The sequence below is a fragment of the Quercus suber genome, unplaced genomic scaffold, assembly GCF_002906115.3.
Source record: "Quercus suber isolate HL8 unplaced genomic scaffold, Cork oak 2.0 scaffold_40, whole genome shotgun sequence".
Taxonomy (NCBI): domain Eukaryota; kingdom Viridiplantae; phylum Streptophyta; class Magnoliopsida; order Fagales; family Fagaceae; genus Quercus; species Quercus suber.
In genome coordinates, this window is record NW_027069505.1 from 245,799 (window position 1) to 262,758 (window position 16,960).

At 31.9% G+C, this 16,960-nt stretch overlaps 1 long non-coding RNA gene across 1 annotated transcript; it reads left to right on the plus strand.

The window, feature by feature from the left end:
- The first annotated feature begins 5,799 nt into the window (after positions 1-5,799).
- On the plus strand, positions 5,800-8,169 carry LOC136066592 (uncharacterized). The gene is made up of 3 exons (XR_010628080.1): positions 5,800-6,006; positions 6,926-6,992; positions 7,910-8,169. It is a non-coding gene; the product is annotated as an uncharacterized LOC136066592 (long non-coding RNA).
- Positions 8,170-16,960: the final 8,791 nt, after the last annotated feature.

Here is a 16,960-nt window from a genome sequence, read left to right on the forward strand (position 1 = left end):
TTGGACTTATGTTATGGGTTGGGTTGGGTTGAATTTTTTTTGACCCACCATGGTGGGTTGGGTCAAAAAATCCTCTCAACCAAACTCATGCACACCCCTAGTCATTAGGGCCATAGGCTAATGAGGGAATCACGTGGTATACCTTGCTAAGTGGAAAATGACTTCCCCCCACAATCCTACCTTTTTATTATAAAAAAATAAAAATAAAATAAAAATAAAAAAACCCATATAGTGGCAATAGCTTGATATAACTCTATATAATTTTTCATCCAAATTTTTTTTTTTCCATTCATATAAGTAATAAAATCATAACTTGTGAGTTATGACAACAATCTTAGTAACCACAAATGTAGTCTAGAATATATATATATATATATAAACCATTCCTATTGTATAAAATAATATTGTACATTTCCTCAAAGAATACCAATTTTGTCAAGAGTCTTGTAGATCAATTTGCACTAAATTAACTAAAACATATAAGATTTAAATTTCTCATCCTTAACTATCAAATTAAATCAAATTAAGAAGAGAAATTCTATGATGTTTAACGGGATTTGTCCCATGAGAATATTTTTCTATTAACTGCCATTGTCATTATGTCTCTAACTTAACCCTATTGGGAGTCTAATTTCTAATTATAGTTCAGTCTGAATTTGGACAGCACACTAATCACACATCAAAACTTAAGTACTGAAAGCAAACAGAAAATAGTGCATAATGCTTCTGTAAGCAGTTTTTTTTATATAAAAATTTTATTTTTGGAAAAAAACCGGTATTATCATCATGCATAATGTAGCACCCCACCATTTTGATAAAAACTAAAAAGAATGAAGACAACCAGATACCATTGTTCAATAGAAGTCGGTAGATTAAATAACTAATATTTAAGAGCTAAAGCATCCGACAACCTGGCCCAAGAAAATTACGATTTAATCAAACTTCACTTATTATCTTTTTTTTTTTTAATGTATCACACGGTTTATTCATCCCCTAGTCCCATATGGCCATATCTAATTAAACTGATAGCAAGCTAGATTAGCTACCAATGCCATCACAAATATTAACAAATGTAACTTAGCCACATTCATGCACAAGTTTCACACTCAAAGATAATAAAGCTTCAGGCATATGGATTGATATTTGAGTATAGGGAAAAATCTGAAAACTCTACAATTAAAAAGTTCATAGAAATCCAAAATTCAGCAATCAAGAGTTGACATAGTCAGTAGCAGGTTTCAAATAATGAAGCCCTTATAATAGGTTACCGAGCATCGAAGTCTAGAACCTTAACGATATTGTTTCTTAAAAAGGAGATGGTGCACCAGAACATTTTGAGGTGTAAATACACTGATGTTGAGCCATGTCAAATGTATCATTCTGATAAATTGTACAAACGCATTAAATCTATCCAATTTTGAAAAAGCAATTATGCATTGATATTGACCTGAAGCGTTAATGGAAAACTGATATTAAAAATTTGAACCAAGATATTTGCAGGGAAGTAGAGTGGTAACACTAGCCCAAAGTAGTTGGCTATAAATTCTCAGATTCATGGAACCTCCAATCACTACAACAAATCTGACTTTTTTCAAGGGTCAAACCCCTTGAAAAAGGTATTAAAAAACCTTGAGAAAATTTATTTTAAGAGTCCAATTAACCTTGATAACCTTCGAAACTTGTACCGTCGAAAATGAAATTTTGAAGGCCTTCGTGGCCCTCAAAACAAGTGCTCTATCTTATTTTGAGGGTCAAGAGACCCTTAAATAACTTTTTACCAAGGTTTAAAAGTTATACATTTACAACCCTTGATGAAAAAAGGTTATTTAAGGGGTCTCTCGACCCTCAAAATAAGATTTTTTTTTTTTTTTTTTAATAAAACCATAATCATGCACAAAATATATATATACACACAAAAAAAAAAAAAAAAAAAATACTACAAATTAACACTAGAGAGTAGAGAGAGAAACAATAAGTCTACTTGCAAAATAAAGTCCACAACTTTGTTCACAACAATTGAGTTTGCAAGTTGTAATGTATAAATCATAATTTGCCACCTCAACCAGTTGTGAATTTGATTGTGTCTCTAGGTTTACTCGGAGCAAACTCAAGCCATATAACTATGCATGATAATAGTTGTCAATTTAAACACCATAAAAACAATAACCCAAATAATGTTTTCAATTGAACCAAATGGAGTGTATATAACAACATAGATACAGGATATTACACAATTGGAGTAAACCCAATTAAACATAATGATTCTCAACCAAACACCATAAAAACAAAGACCCAGAAAACAAATCTTTCAACTGAGCCAATCTTTACAAATTGGGTGCCAACCCAATAGCCAAAAACACAAACACGCACACAAAGTAACAAAAGAATATCTAGTAAAAGACAGACGCACTATTGCAGTACTAAGACAATTGAGAACCAAGGCCTGTTCAGAATTGCTGTCCTAGACCAAGCTTTGCCCTCAACCATTATGACTTGATTAATAGAAACATTATGATTTGCTTTTGATTACCTGCACAGATGCATGAATTGGCCAATTAAGGAGAGAAATTTTGAAGAAACTAAATATTTATGATAATTGAGTATAACTAACAAACACAGTTAACCAAGGAACAAAATAGCAATAAAATATAGTCATTTAGAGATAATAAGCTGACTCATACAGTGGAACTCAAGAACATAACTAAGTAGCCAACAAGAGAAATTACTCATACAGTGGACAAAGATTCATGTAGGACAACTTATAAGGATTAAAATGGCAGAGCTTACTTGCAATAGTGTACTTGCTTTGCAAATCCTGTGAAAAAGAAAAATGAAGACAGAAACACCATCAGCTATTTTGATGTTTAGCTTTAATTCAGTGAAATGATTGCTTTAAAAAATTCACATTAGTATGGCAGCACTAGCAGGATAAGCAATTTAACCATGGCAAGATTGAAATCAATGAGATAGCCTTTATTTAGCTTCCAAGAGAAGATGAAGTTCCCAAGCTTACATCTCTATGAACCACTCAATGCAATTACAAAAAGAAGACCTTTACAGCTAGGCATTTTTTGAGACTTTCTAAATGTACAATTGTAGGAGTATCTTACCTGCTTATGCAAACATGCAAGGGCCCTAAACAGACAAAACATACCACTGGAGCTGATATACATCCATGTCTTTCTTCAAAACCTAGAAGAAAAAAATGCAAGCATAAAAACTCAACAAATGAGTATGAATGAAAGCTCAATATTTCCAAATTTTGGAATGCGAATCAAATTCAAATTAAAATTTCTGACAACAGTTATTAAATAATTAGACTTTTATTTTGAGGGTTGAAACATTTGGATATCTTTTATTAAGGGTTGTGTTAGAATTTCATTGAAAAATGTAAAAATTTAGAGGCAGCAATTAACGGGATTTTAGTTTTTTAGTTTATTTCAAGGGTTTTAATGACTACTGTAACAAGATTAATCAGATTTTAATTAGCGTTCCAGTTTTTAGCTTTTGTTTCAACCATTTTTAGTGAACCTTTGAAAAAAGTGGGTTGAAACAAGCCATGTTTTTTTGTAGTGAATGCTACTGACCTAGAGACACCAACAGAAGACGACTGCCCTAGAAAATGAGCCACATAACCATCATCAAGAGTAACATGGGGAGAATGATATGCAACACTAATAGTTCCAGCAGAACCTGTGAAGACTAGTAACCTGGAGAGAACACCCTCAATTCTTAGGATGCTTATACTACCATGGAAAATCCAAATAATGAACATATTAAGGTAAGATACCAAAAACCAAAAATTATTTGGCAACTTTTTATTCAACTCAACAAAGCTTTATAATAATTTGAAATCAACTCAGGGATCTAATTTCAAGTCTCAACAAGCTATATTTGCACATAGAATTTTCAAAGACATTGATGTGGTGCTACTCTGTTAAAATGAATCAAGTTTCAAATTTTCAACTAGTTTTATCTGCAATATAAAGTTTTAGAAATATATACTATGAGCATTTTTTCCCAAGCATTAACCATATTAACGGGGAGAAAAAAATAAATGACATAGGCACTACCAAGCAAGATGATCAACAGCAATTTAAAAACCCTGGAAGATTACTCACCATTTTTCATTATGCTATAGTATCTTTAAGTTCTTCCTTCCTAATTTGGTTTTCCCTTAGCACCTGCAACAAAATTTAAAATTCATGAGAATGGCCTTCCATATGAATAACTACTTATTAGTAGGAAAGAACAAAAAGCGAACATGAACAAGTTTTAGTTAATTGGAGGAAACAGAGAAACTTACCATTTGGCACACATGTATTAGAGTTACTTTAACATCGACTACATTCAATTTCCATAACAAATTCATCAATGTGTCTTTATTCGGGCATACATGTGATTCAACATCATTTTCAGGGGCACTACCATCCATTTTAAATTGGCGCCAGATGTCTTCTTGAAGTTGCAGTAATTGAAAAGCACCTGAATACATTTTCTCAATGCAATTAGGCAGCAAAGCATAAAAATTTCCAAGAAAAAATGTAGTTTTAGGAAGAGAGAAAGAAGAGAGAGGGAGGGGGGGGGGGGGAACTAATAGTTCCAGCAGAACCTGTGAAGACTAGTAACCTGGAGAGAACACCCTCAATTCTTAGGATGCTTATACTACCATGGAAAATCCAAATAATGAACATATTAAGGTAAGATACCAAAAACCAAAAATTATTTGGCAACTTTTTATTCAACTCAACAAAGCTTTATAATAATTTGAAATCAACTCAGGGATCTAATTTCAAGTCTCAACAAGCTATATTTGCACATAGAATTTTCAAAGACATTGATGTGGTGCTACTCTGTTAAAATGAATCAAGTTTCAAATTTTCAACTAGTTTTGTCTGCAATATAAAGTTTTAGAAATATATACTATGAGCATTTTTTCCCAAGCATTAACCATATTAACGGGGAGAAAAAAATAAATGACATAGGCACTACCAAGCAAGATGATCAACAGCAATTTAAAAACCCTGGAAGATTACTCACCATTTTTCATTATGCTATAGTATCTTTAAGTTCTTCCTTCCTAATTTCGTTTTCCCTTAGCACCTGCAACAAAATTTAAAATTCATGAGAATGGCCTTCCATATGAATAACTACTTATTAGTAGGAAAGAACAAAAAGCGAACATGAACAAGTTTTAGTTAATTGGAGGAAACAGAGAAACTTACCATTTGGCACACATGTATTAGAGTTACTTTAACATCGACTACATTCAATTTCCATAACAAATTCATCAATGTGTCTTTATTCGGGCATACATGTGATTCACCATCATTTTCAGGGGCACTACCATCCATTTTAAATTGGCGCCAGATGTCTTCTTGAAGTTGCAGTAATTGAAAAGCACCTGAATACATTTTCTCAATGCAATTAGGCAGCAAAGCATCAAAATTTCCAAGAAAAAATGTAGTTTTAGGAAGAGAGAAAGAGGAGAGAGGGAGGAGGGGGGGGGGGTGTAACACCCCAGCCTAATTACATAATTAATTTTATGGGTTTATATGCATGTTATTATCTTCATTACTTTTAGTGCATAAAACTTTGATATTGTGATATTATAGAAGATTTATGCTCTTTTAATGTTGTAGAAAGAAGTTTATAAAGGTAAGGATATATATGCAAAGTTATATTATTGTTTGGGCCTTTCTAGAAATATAAGCTTATAAGAGAGGGAAAGTAAATTTTTAAAAGTTAAAGGTTGACTCCCCAACCCCCTTTTTTTTTTTTTTTAGCATTACATGTGCCTCCACAAAGTCTTAATCCTCCCTTATCTACTTTGCTGAACCAGAAACATCTTTGTTCCTCTTTCATTTGCTTATTTCTTTTCTTCTTTCTTCTTCCCTTCTTACATGGCAACATCTCTCTCTCTCACTCTCCCACCGAAACCACAAATCTCACTCTAAAGAAGAAATTAAACAATTAGCCCTAAAGTTTCAGATTCAAAAATTGTGGGTAAGTAAATAAAACTTCAACTGATTGTGGGTATCTTGATAGTGTGATTGTTTTGTTTATTTTCCCTTCTTTATCCTCTCTGTTCTGATTTTAGAAGCTAAACTTGTGATTTCTGTTTTAGTAATTTGAAAGTTTGATGATATTGTGGTCTATTGGATGCTTATTAAGGTATTTTAATATGTATATTATAGGTATAAAAAGACCCAAATGAAATGAATTGCTATTAGTTGATGAATTTGTAAAAACTTGTGCTGAAGTTGTCACTATGATAGATTTGGGGTTTACAACAAGAAAAATATGTATTAAATCATATTCTGTGAATTAAGATGTTAGGAGTATTTTTATGAATTCTAAGACACACATGGTTGTTATAGAAGTGGTCTCACAGCATTTGGGCGAGTAGAAAAATGGTGGTTTAATTTCTAAGTGGTCTCACAAATTTGAGCATGCTTCCTTGTATGATTTTTAATAAATCATTTTTTTATGCTTTGATTCCGAAATTTTTATGGTTTATATTAGACATACAGGGGAGTAGCTTTGTAAAATTTCATGACATTTGGATGTGTGTGGATAGCCCATTCGTATTTTACAAATGGGGATTTTGCTGCTGAAATGAGTAGTGAACAGTGTAGGATAACTCTGAGTTTGTAGATTTAATTTTGAAGCTAGGGTGAATGTTTTGAGCTATAATTTAATATGCTCATCCTTTGGTATGTTTGGATCATATATAAATTTTATGCCTTGGTTTCTCTATGGTTTGGTAACATAATGTGTTTGATGATTGCATCATGTGCTTTGGGGAACCTTGTGTGATGGGAAGTAAGGATTTTCTTGAGTTTGAGAGTTAGATTGTGATTGAGATATAAGTTTAAATACTTAGGAAGAGTTTGTCAGTAATATGTTTTGGTTTTTCATTTAGGCGGCGAGAACGAGAACACGGACACTTGAGCTCCTTTTGTACAATCTCTTGCGTCTTCTGTTTTCAAGTAAGGGATTTGTGACATGTGCTTTTGATAAGTATAAAGATTGTTTAAAAATGTATTATGCATTAAAACTTTTAATTAAAGATATTACATATAAGCATGATTTAGGTAAAATATGTGTTCGTGAGTTGTTCAATCTTATATACATAATAATTTTAGCATACTGATGACATTATTTATTTCACAAACACAATATTTAAAAATGAAATGGATATGCTACTGTTGTGAAACATTTATGTAAAAGAAAAGTTATCAGAAAAATATAGTTTTCAGTTATTCCATTGTTATGATCTGAACTCAACCAATAGGAGTTCTAGTATTGGTATTTCCATGGAGATTCTGATTTGCCATTAAAAGTGGGACTGACTCTGTTGTACCCTCCGTTGTTGGTAACAGCCAACTTGTGGAGGATGTCAACCTACCCCCATGGTTGAAAGTATGTATTATGATATGATTCCGAAATTATCTAGCATTGTGGGGAATGCTGGATGCCTGACACTCTGTGCTCGAAGCCTCTCAAAGTTGTGACAGATTTACAATTGGACTAACTAATATGTATATAAATGAGCTATTAAGCTATTTGGAAATTGTAAGAAAAGTATGATAATAAGAAATGTATGTTGAATGTGTTATAAGTCTTATGAGAAGTTATGATAAGGTATTTTATAGTCTATTCAAAGGTAAGATTACTGAATTATGTTTATGTTCCTTATTATGTCTTTTTATTATTATATGAAAGGAAAATGAAGTATTTTCATCTAAGAGCTTGTAATTTATTTTACGAACAATAAGAACATTATGAAGGCTATTTTATCAAAGCTGGCATATTCATAAAATATTTGATTTACATGCATTCTTATTAAAGGCCCATGGAGCTTAAAACCTTAATGGGCTTCGCAACTCACCCTATTATATTTCAGTGCACATGTTCTTCCTGGAAGCAGCAAGAGTATTAGAGGTGGCAAGGATTCTGTGATTCTCGTTTGTTAGACTATGTACTTTTTTGTTGTATAGGAGGAATCAAGATGTATTTAATCCTTGAGCACAGATGTAATTCGGAACCTCAGTTTGTTTTGAACCCCAGTTATATGTCTTTGGGGTTAGGTTTGTAATATTTTACCCTTAAATATTGGTTAAATAATTAAATTCATTCTAATAACTTAAATTTTTGGTTTTTTTTTTTTTTTGAGAATCAATTGGTAATTTTTTTTTTTTATTGTTAACAATGAAATTGTATTAAATTTGAATGTGCTCCTTCTCATGCTAGACGAAACTGGTTCTGACTTCTGAGTTTGACTACACCTAATAGGAAATGAGTCTAATCTATCACCCACCAATACACAAAAAATAACTACTTTAACATTGTTAAAAGAAGGTAGTTTGCTGAATTATTAAAGTAATTACTTTAATATATCCAAAATGGTTCCAATTTCCAAAAGGTGCAATATTGGACCTATATAATATTTATGCTGCGCTAACATCTGAGAGCAAACTAAATCAATGAAACAATGCAAATGTTTTCTTGACAAAGTGCTATCATGGTTTATTATTAAATAAAAAAGGACAAATATCTCAGGTAAAAAAAGGAACTTATATATATTTGGATATGGGTGTTGGTTAATCCGTGTTCCAATGTGGATGCTAGTCGTATTTTTTTGTGAAATAGGATTAATTTCCATCAACTTTTGAAAATAAGAATAAGAGACTATCCTTATAATTCAATCATATTGCCTGCTCTCCTTTATGAGGAAAATCATATTCAAATTTCTTCTCTCATAGATATTGTTGTATGTATATATATTGAATTATCCAAAAAAAAAAAAGATGAGAATTTTGAAAACGAAAAGATGTTAATTTTAATTCTATCCACCTAATAAAGTTTTCCCTAAAAAGTATCTTTTTGTAAAGAAGATTGAAGAAATGAAACAAGATGGCATGACCTAGTATCAATGATTCAATATGAAGCAATTTTTAATTCGTAACTATGGGCATGACTCATGAGGCTATGATACATTTAATACCAATAATTATCGACATTTAACATTGCATCCTCCTTTTTATAGTATGTCAATTTTCAAACCCTCCTTTTTATAATTGATGTTCCCCACAATTTTGTATGACCCACGTACTATAAATGGGAGATGCATATATTGATGCATGAGACACTTCTCATTTAATACAAAGAGGGAATTTCCAAGTTATAATATAAATTGGTTTTCCATATAACTAATATTGCAGGCAAAGATATCAAATATGTCTTTCAAAAAAATAAAAAGATATTGAATATGTTTTATGAAATATTAATAATGGCACATGAAACATTAAAAAAAATTAATGGCACATGATTAATGCTTTCATAAAAGACTTACCAAAATATCGTTTTGACCTCAAAAAGTAATAAGAATAATAAAAGATCTACCAAAATGAAATGGTTCTTATCTCATGAAAGATGAAACCTATAACCAGAGCCTTAATTCCATTGGAATATGGCATCAATATATTTCTATAAATTCTTTTATGTGCCTCTTGATTACTTACCATATATAACAAGCTCCATATACTGCAAGTGCAATTGTAACAGTAGCAAAGTTTCCATAGATGGCTACATTTATTGTCATAGGGCCTATAAGGCTATAATTACATGATCACTGAGTTAGTGAACAAATAAATTATTTTAAAGTACATTTAATAAGTCATTAAATAATAGAAAGCCTAATTTAATTTGAATTTGTGCACGCAAACACACACAGTGCATTTAATACCACAATAAATTTAAATACACAACAAATTTTACAACTATTAAAATGGTAAGATGTGATTAGTGTAAATAAAAGTGACATTGTATTAACTACAATGAAAATCCTAGGTATACAAAAAAATTCATAACTTTTATCATAATCTGTCACGTGATGATTTATGAGTGGTGGAGGTAAAATTGTGAGTAGGGATGGCAATGGGGCGGGGCGAGGCCGAAGGATGGGATCTTTGTCCCTGCCTCGCCCCGCATGACGGGAAAAACTTTCTCACCCCATCCCCACCCCTTGGGACCCCGTGAAGTCCCGCCCCACCCCATAAAACTCTACTTTTTGTTAATTTATCTTACAATTAGTACAGTTTTTTTAATGAAACCTAAAAATCAAATCAATTTTTAGAAAAAAAATTGAATAATATATCCAATCGTTTAACAAGACAATCACACACAAAAAAAAAAAAAAAAACTCATATTATAACACATAATAAAGTAAAGACAGAGAACAACATTGGGTAGAATAAAAAAAGCTAATATTGATATGTTATTTAAACATTAGGGTTTTAGGGTATAAAAAATTTACAAGTATAATCCTTAGCAACTCAGGTGGGGGCAGGGCAGGTCTAAAAAGTCTAAACCCATTCCCGCCCCGCCCGGTGGTGCGGGGCTAAAATCTTATCCCATCACCTTTGCGGGGCGGGAAAAACCCGCACGAGGAGAAGCGGAGGAGGGGTGGGTTAAGCGGGCCGGAGCAAAATTGCCATCCCTAATTGTGAGTCTACACCTTCACAACTCACAAATTGTCACATGGTGAGTTGTGGCAAAAGTTGTAGACTTTTTGTGTCCCTAACATTGCTCAATTACAATCTACCACCTAAGTGGAAAAAAAAAAAAAAAAAACTGCTAAATTTGTTGTGTCTATAGCATTATTTTTTAAAACAACAATTAAGAATTATTCAGTTATTATCCTAGAAAACGCATTGCATAATTGCAAAATTTTACATGACTATAGTAATTTAGAATTAGAGATTATAGATTAGACTTTTTTAAATATCTACAATTATTACGATAAAGAATTTAAAATATACATATCATTTAATTTTGAGGTATAAAACAAACGATCTATTGCCACTCATTGATGTATTATATTTTCATATATTATAATAAAGATGTAGGTCTAGTATAATAATCCTGATACGAAATAACTATACTAAATTTAACACTATATGGATTTTCTTTGTTTAATATTTGTCATTTTTTTATAGAAAAAAAAATGCATAGGATATTATTTGGTAGACTATGCAAAATTGGATTGCTTCATTTTAATTTTTAGTAAGAAAAATAAGATGGTTTATTGACCTATTTATATACTTACTAATTCTTAACGTAATTTTTGTTATTATTACATAATAAATTTTTAAATGGTGATTGCATTTTGCAAAGAAATTATTAAAAGTTATATCATTATGAAAATCTATAAAATGCACAATTAGTTTTTTGAAACATTTGTGAGTTTCAGTTAGTTTAACTGGTAAAGTCTCTATAGTTGAATAAGAGATCTGGAGTTCAATCTCCGCCTATACCAAAAACCAGTTAGTGTCTTGATCTGATGATAAAGAGCGATTATCAGAAGCGGACACCATAGGTTAAAACCCCACATAGTATTACAATAAATTTTTGGGTAAATTACGATTTAAATCTCATAATTAATTTAAGAGTAGTTTGATCAAATTAAACCTTTTGCTTTCAAAAGTTTCAATTAAATCCTACATTTTCGAAAACATTTAAATCCAAGTCATAAATCCTTTTTTTCATGCTTAAACAATGATGTCATGTTGGTTGGATTGAAATAATGTCCATAAATAATGTACATGTGTGAACTAATCATATAAAATTGTTTGTTTAAATAATTTCCATTAACGGTGTCACTGTAAATAGGTGAATAATTTGAATTTGAATGTTTTCTAAAGTACTGTAGGGTTTAACTTGAAACTTTAAAAAGTGTGGGGTTTGATTTGAAACTACCTGTAAACTATAGGTTTAAATTTAATTTGTCCTAAAATTTTCATTAAAGTTTTTATTAAACTAAAATAAGTTTTGGAATTCTAAGCAAATTTACATTAGTTTCAAATGGGTTGTAAATAATTTCAAATATGAGGACGTTAAACATAAAATGAGATTGAGATTAAAATTTAATTTGAAACATTTGATACAAATGGATTAACTTACTCATCCTTTTGTTAAGTTTCTACTCAGTTATTAGTTTAGACTTTAGACTAACTAGCCTTAGAGTTAGTCATTCAAGCTTTCTATAGTTGAATCGTGGTCATCCTAGATGGAAGTGTACCAGCTATCCCAGCACTTACCATGGTAACTCTGCAAAAAGTTGGCCTAAAACCAAGTGACATTGCATGCTAGGATTGCTCTATATATTAGAAACAATTTAATTTGTATAGGGTAAATTGATAACTGAAAAGTCCAAAACAACTAATCCTCATGCCCAAAGAAAGGTTAGTAAAACTTGTATTTGTTATAAAGCCTGCAACGCCTCTGTACAAAAAGCATCAATACAGGTCATAAAATATTGATTCTAGACCTACTGATAACTGATAATGAGAAAGTTTAACTCTAAATCAATTTAAAGTTATCTTCCTCAAACCAATTACATGACGGTCGAAAATACCGTTTATGTGTAGTTTTAGTTATATGAGTTTTTAAATGAATATGTAACTTTTTAAAATTATATATATATATATATATAGAGTCTTATAAACCGCCACATAATGGGTTGGAAGAGAGTTTCAAATTAGTTTGGAACTAAACTTTGTTCTACTAATAATTGCACAATTACCTCAACACTAGTAGATCAAGTGACAATATATTAAAGTGGTACAAATTTAGAGCTCTTTTTTTCTTTTAGTAGAATCCCATTAGAGCTCTTATAAATGAGGCTTAGTGCCAAACATTATGCTACAATTAAATGCAATTAAAGCATTTAATTATGGAGTCTTGTTAACAAGTATCCTTGTTAAGGAATAATAAATGTTTAATTATGAATTACATTAAATATTCTTCAAATATATATTTCAACAATTTTTTTTAATATTTTGATAGTTACAATACTAAAAGATGGTAAATTCAAACCTTAATTCTTCTAATAAAAAATGCAAACTATACCATTACACTACAAAACTATTGGCATATATTTGTGAATGATTTATTCGCACTTTATGCAAACAAATTCAAAGCAAGCATATCAAAAAAAAATTATAAGAGTACTATATAAATTGACTCTATTTTATGAAAAAGATTTTAAAATTTTTTTTTTTAACATATAAAATGCATCTTTACTTATACCCTTAGTCCTTTAATTTACATGGTACTCATTAATAAAATTAATTACTTTCTCACCTCTTTGAGGATACACTCATTAAATCTCACAAAAAGCCAATGTCAACCCATGCATGGGCGTTAAAAGCTAGGCATTCGAAATGTGCAATTACTACTTGCCATCTATTCTCAAAAGGCCAGATACGCTCATTGAAGAAGCAATGAACATTTTTTGGCCTTATTCGCTAGTCAAATATGCACTTTTTAACGTGGTCTTACTAACATGGCAAGGCCTAGTGAAACTTCTATCCCTCAAAAAGGTATCACTCCTCTTTATAAAAGGGAGTCCATTAACCCAATGTACATCACAACTGGCTAGCCCTTTCACCATCCTTGCCAACCCTGAATTTCCTTTCCTTCTCTCTATCTCTCTCTCTCACTTCCAACCATGTCGATGCACTTCAATTGTTCCCAGTCTAACCAAATTGGTTTAGGCTTTCAAAACAATTCCATTGATCATGGCCAAATGTTTTCACAACAATCGAATTTTGGCCTCAATAACCGTGTGCAGCAAGGTGGTGGACTCTTTAGCTCTCATCAGCTAATGGGTGGTACCAATAATGCTAATAACCCCTCCGTTGGGCTACACCAAAACCGTGAGTTCACTTCCCATGTGAACCAGCCGAGTGCTCCTGGTCTAGGCCAACTTGGTCTGGGTCAAAATGAAATGGTTCCCCATGTGAATCGGCCTAGTACTAATAGCCTAGGCCAACTGGGTCATGGCCAACTTGGTCTGGGTCAACATGAGATGATTTCTCTTGTGAATCAGCCAAGTACTAATGGTCTAGGCCAACTGGGTTTTGGCCAACTTGGTCTGTGTCCAACAGTGACTGAAGTGAGAAGAACCTATGTGACGCCACAAAGGGTACAAGTCCATAGTGTTGTTGACTATTTTCCAGTCCAAAACCAAGCTCCTGTTGTTCATCAGTCTGAGATGAGTATCACTGAGTATAGGACAACTCAACTTCTCACTGCAAACTCAACTAGGGATCGTTTTTTCAGCCCTCCAAATCCAAATGATCAAATCCACATCCAAGGTCAACAACCCAACAGCTTCCAAAGCCTGAATCGTTTGCCTATGTCCAACCAGCAGCAGGTGAATCATCCATTGATCACTGAGAGGGACCCTCAGGGTAATCATTTTCGAAACCCTTTTCAATACCAACACCCCAGTTATTATCAAAGTCATAGTCAGAAATTTAACCAATACCAAAACCCTAGCTTCAATAATCCTAGCCTTATGCAAAACCAATCAGTTTTTGGTAGCAATGTGCAAAATCAATTCTATAACCCTAGTTATAATTTTCAAAACCAACCAAGGAAAGCTACACTCCAGCTTATTGAAGAAGATGAACATTCTGATCATAAGGGCAAAGTCAAAGAGGTTCTTGATGCTGAACCACTGAATTCATATGTGCCAAACACAATGGATCAAGATCCCAAGGAAAACCAACCACCAAATCATACCATTTCGCAAAACCAGTTAGTTGATACAACAAATGCTGCTTCTGATGATTCTGATGATGGTGATGATAATGAAACTGAAGATGGCGGCCGCATTCACAGCCTCCCTTGCAAGAAATATGGTCCATACACATGCCCAAAATGCAAGTCTGTGTTCAATACATCACAACTATTTGCAGCTCACGTGGGAACTCATTACAAGGATGAAAGTAGGGCTGAGAAGAGAAAAAGACAAATAGCCAAATACAGGAGGAAAAATCTGCGTCTTGTCCATGTGGGTGATGCGCTTACTGTAGTGCCTGTGTCCTTTGATTTACCACCAAGGAAAAATCGTCCCAAGCAAAAGAATGTGTCTAAGAAAGCAAAAAAGGATTCCGAGGAGGTTGAAGATGAGGATGCAAAAGTGGATTCCGTGGAGGATGAAGAGAGAGATGCAACAATGGCTTCTAAGGAGGTTGAAGAGAAAGACAAGGCTGAGATGCAAGAACAGGCTGCACTTCCAGCATTACCAGACAAGAAGGCCATAATTGCTGTTGTAAAGGATGAGCCTTTGGAGCTGATGGATTAACTCATTGATGTATTAGAGTTGTTCTTGGTGTTTTTGCCTATCTAGAACTTTATTTTATTTATGCATTAGAGTTGTTCTTAGTGTTTGCCTGTTTGGAACTTTTTATTTATGCACTAGAGCTGTTCTTGGTGTTCAGCAATTTGAAACTTATGATGTGCGAAACTTATGGTGTTCCCCTTATTTAACTTTCTTGGAAAAAATATATATTTGTGTGTATGATTTGAATTGTGTTATAAATTTTTCTTGATAATTATGAACATTTCTTTTTCAAAGTGTAAATAAGAGGATCAGATGCTCTTCTAAGCATATCATCAGAAGAAAAGGTCGATGAACATGAGTGGAATTGGCGCGAAAATAAACTTCCATAACCACGTCAAGGAAAAGTTCAAAAGAGAAAAACAAAAGAGAATAAATATGATTAATTAATAAAATTGGCGGTGCTAACAACCATTAGTTATATCTTCATTAAAAAGAGAGAGAACAAAAAGAAAAAAGAAAAACAAAAAATAAATACGATTAGTTAATAAGATTGACGGCCCTAACAACCATTACTTATATCCTCATTAAAAAAAAGAGAAAGAGAACTAAGAAAATCATATGTACATTTATATATATTAGTCATTATAATTAAATAGCGACTATTTCGTGATTTCTTCACAATCATGAACATTTATTCTTCTAATTATAAATAAGGGGATTTGATCTTACAAGCATATTACAAGGGGAGGGAGCCAGGGAAGATTTTTTTTTTTTTTTTTTTTTTTTTGGTGCGTGTGTTAAGAAAGAGATTGTTGGACAAGAGTGAAATTAGCGCGAAAATGAACTTCCATAACCACGTCTTCAAAAAGTCCGAAAGAAGAAAACAAAGAGAATAAGTATAATTAATTAATAAAATTGGTGGTGTTAACCATCATTAATTATATCTTTATAAAAAGGGGGGAAAATCAATACCATCTTTTAAAAATAAAAGGAGGAAAGATTTTTTTTTTAAGAAAAATGCATTGTAATTAAGTGGTGACTAGTGTGTTGTTTCTTCATAATCATGAACATTTCATTTTCTTAGTATAAATAAGGGGATTCAATTTATAAGAATATTATATAAGAAGAAAAGATTGTTGACTATGAGTGGAATTGGCGTGAAAATGAACTTCCATAACTATGTTATAGAAAAGTCCAAAAAAGAAAAAAAAAATAGAATAAATATGATTAATTAATAAAATTGGCGGCATGAACCATTATTAGTTAAAGACAAAATTTAGGTACAGTACCATAGATGTTGTTCCTTACGTTCCCCTTTTAAGATTCAGTTATGTGGCTACTTAACTAAAAAATACACTTCCATCTCATGAGAAAAAAATCCACATGGCATAATCTCAAGAGGCAAACCTAAGGAACAGCATCTAAGTACTAAACCTAAGTCTTACCCATTAGTTAATTATATCTTCATTTAATAAAAAGGAAAAATAAACCATAAATAAATAAAAATAAATAAATAAATAAATAAAAACCAATGCCATCTTGAGCCAATTTACCTGATTTTAAAATGAAAAGAGAGGAAACAGTTTTTTTTTTTTTTTCCTTTTAAAAGGGCATTGCAATTAAATAGCATCTATTGTGTTTTTTCTTAACAATCATGAAATTTCTTTTTCTAACTATAAATAAGGGTCCTCTCAAAAAAATAAAAAATAAAACTATAAATAAGGGGATTCAATGCTCTGCATATTTTAAAAAGAAAAGATCATTGAATTTGATGGTGATTCATAAAAGATTATTCGTTCATAAGGGTCTTTTTTTTTTTTT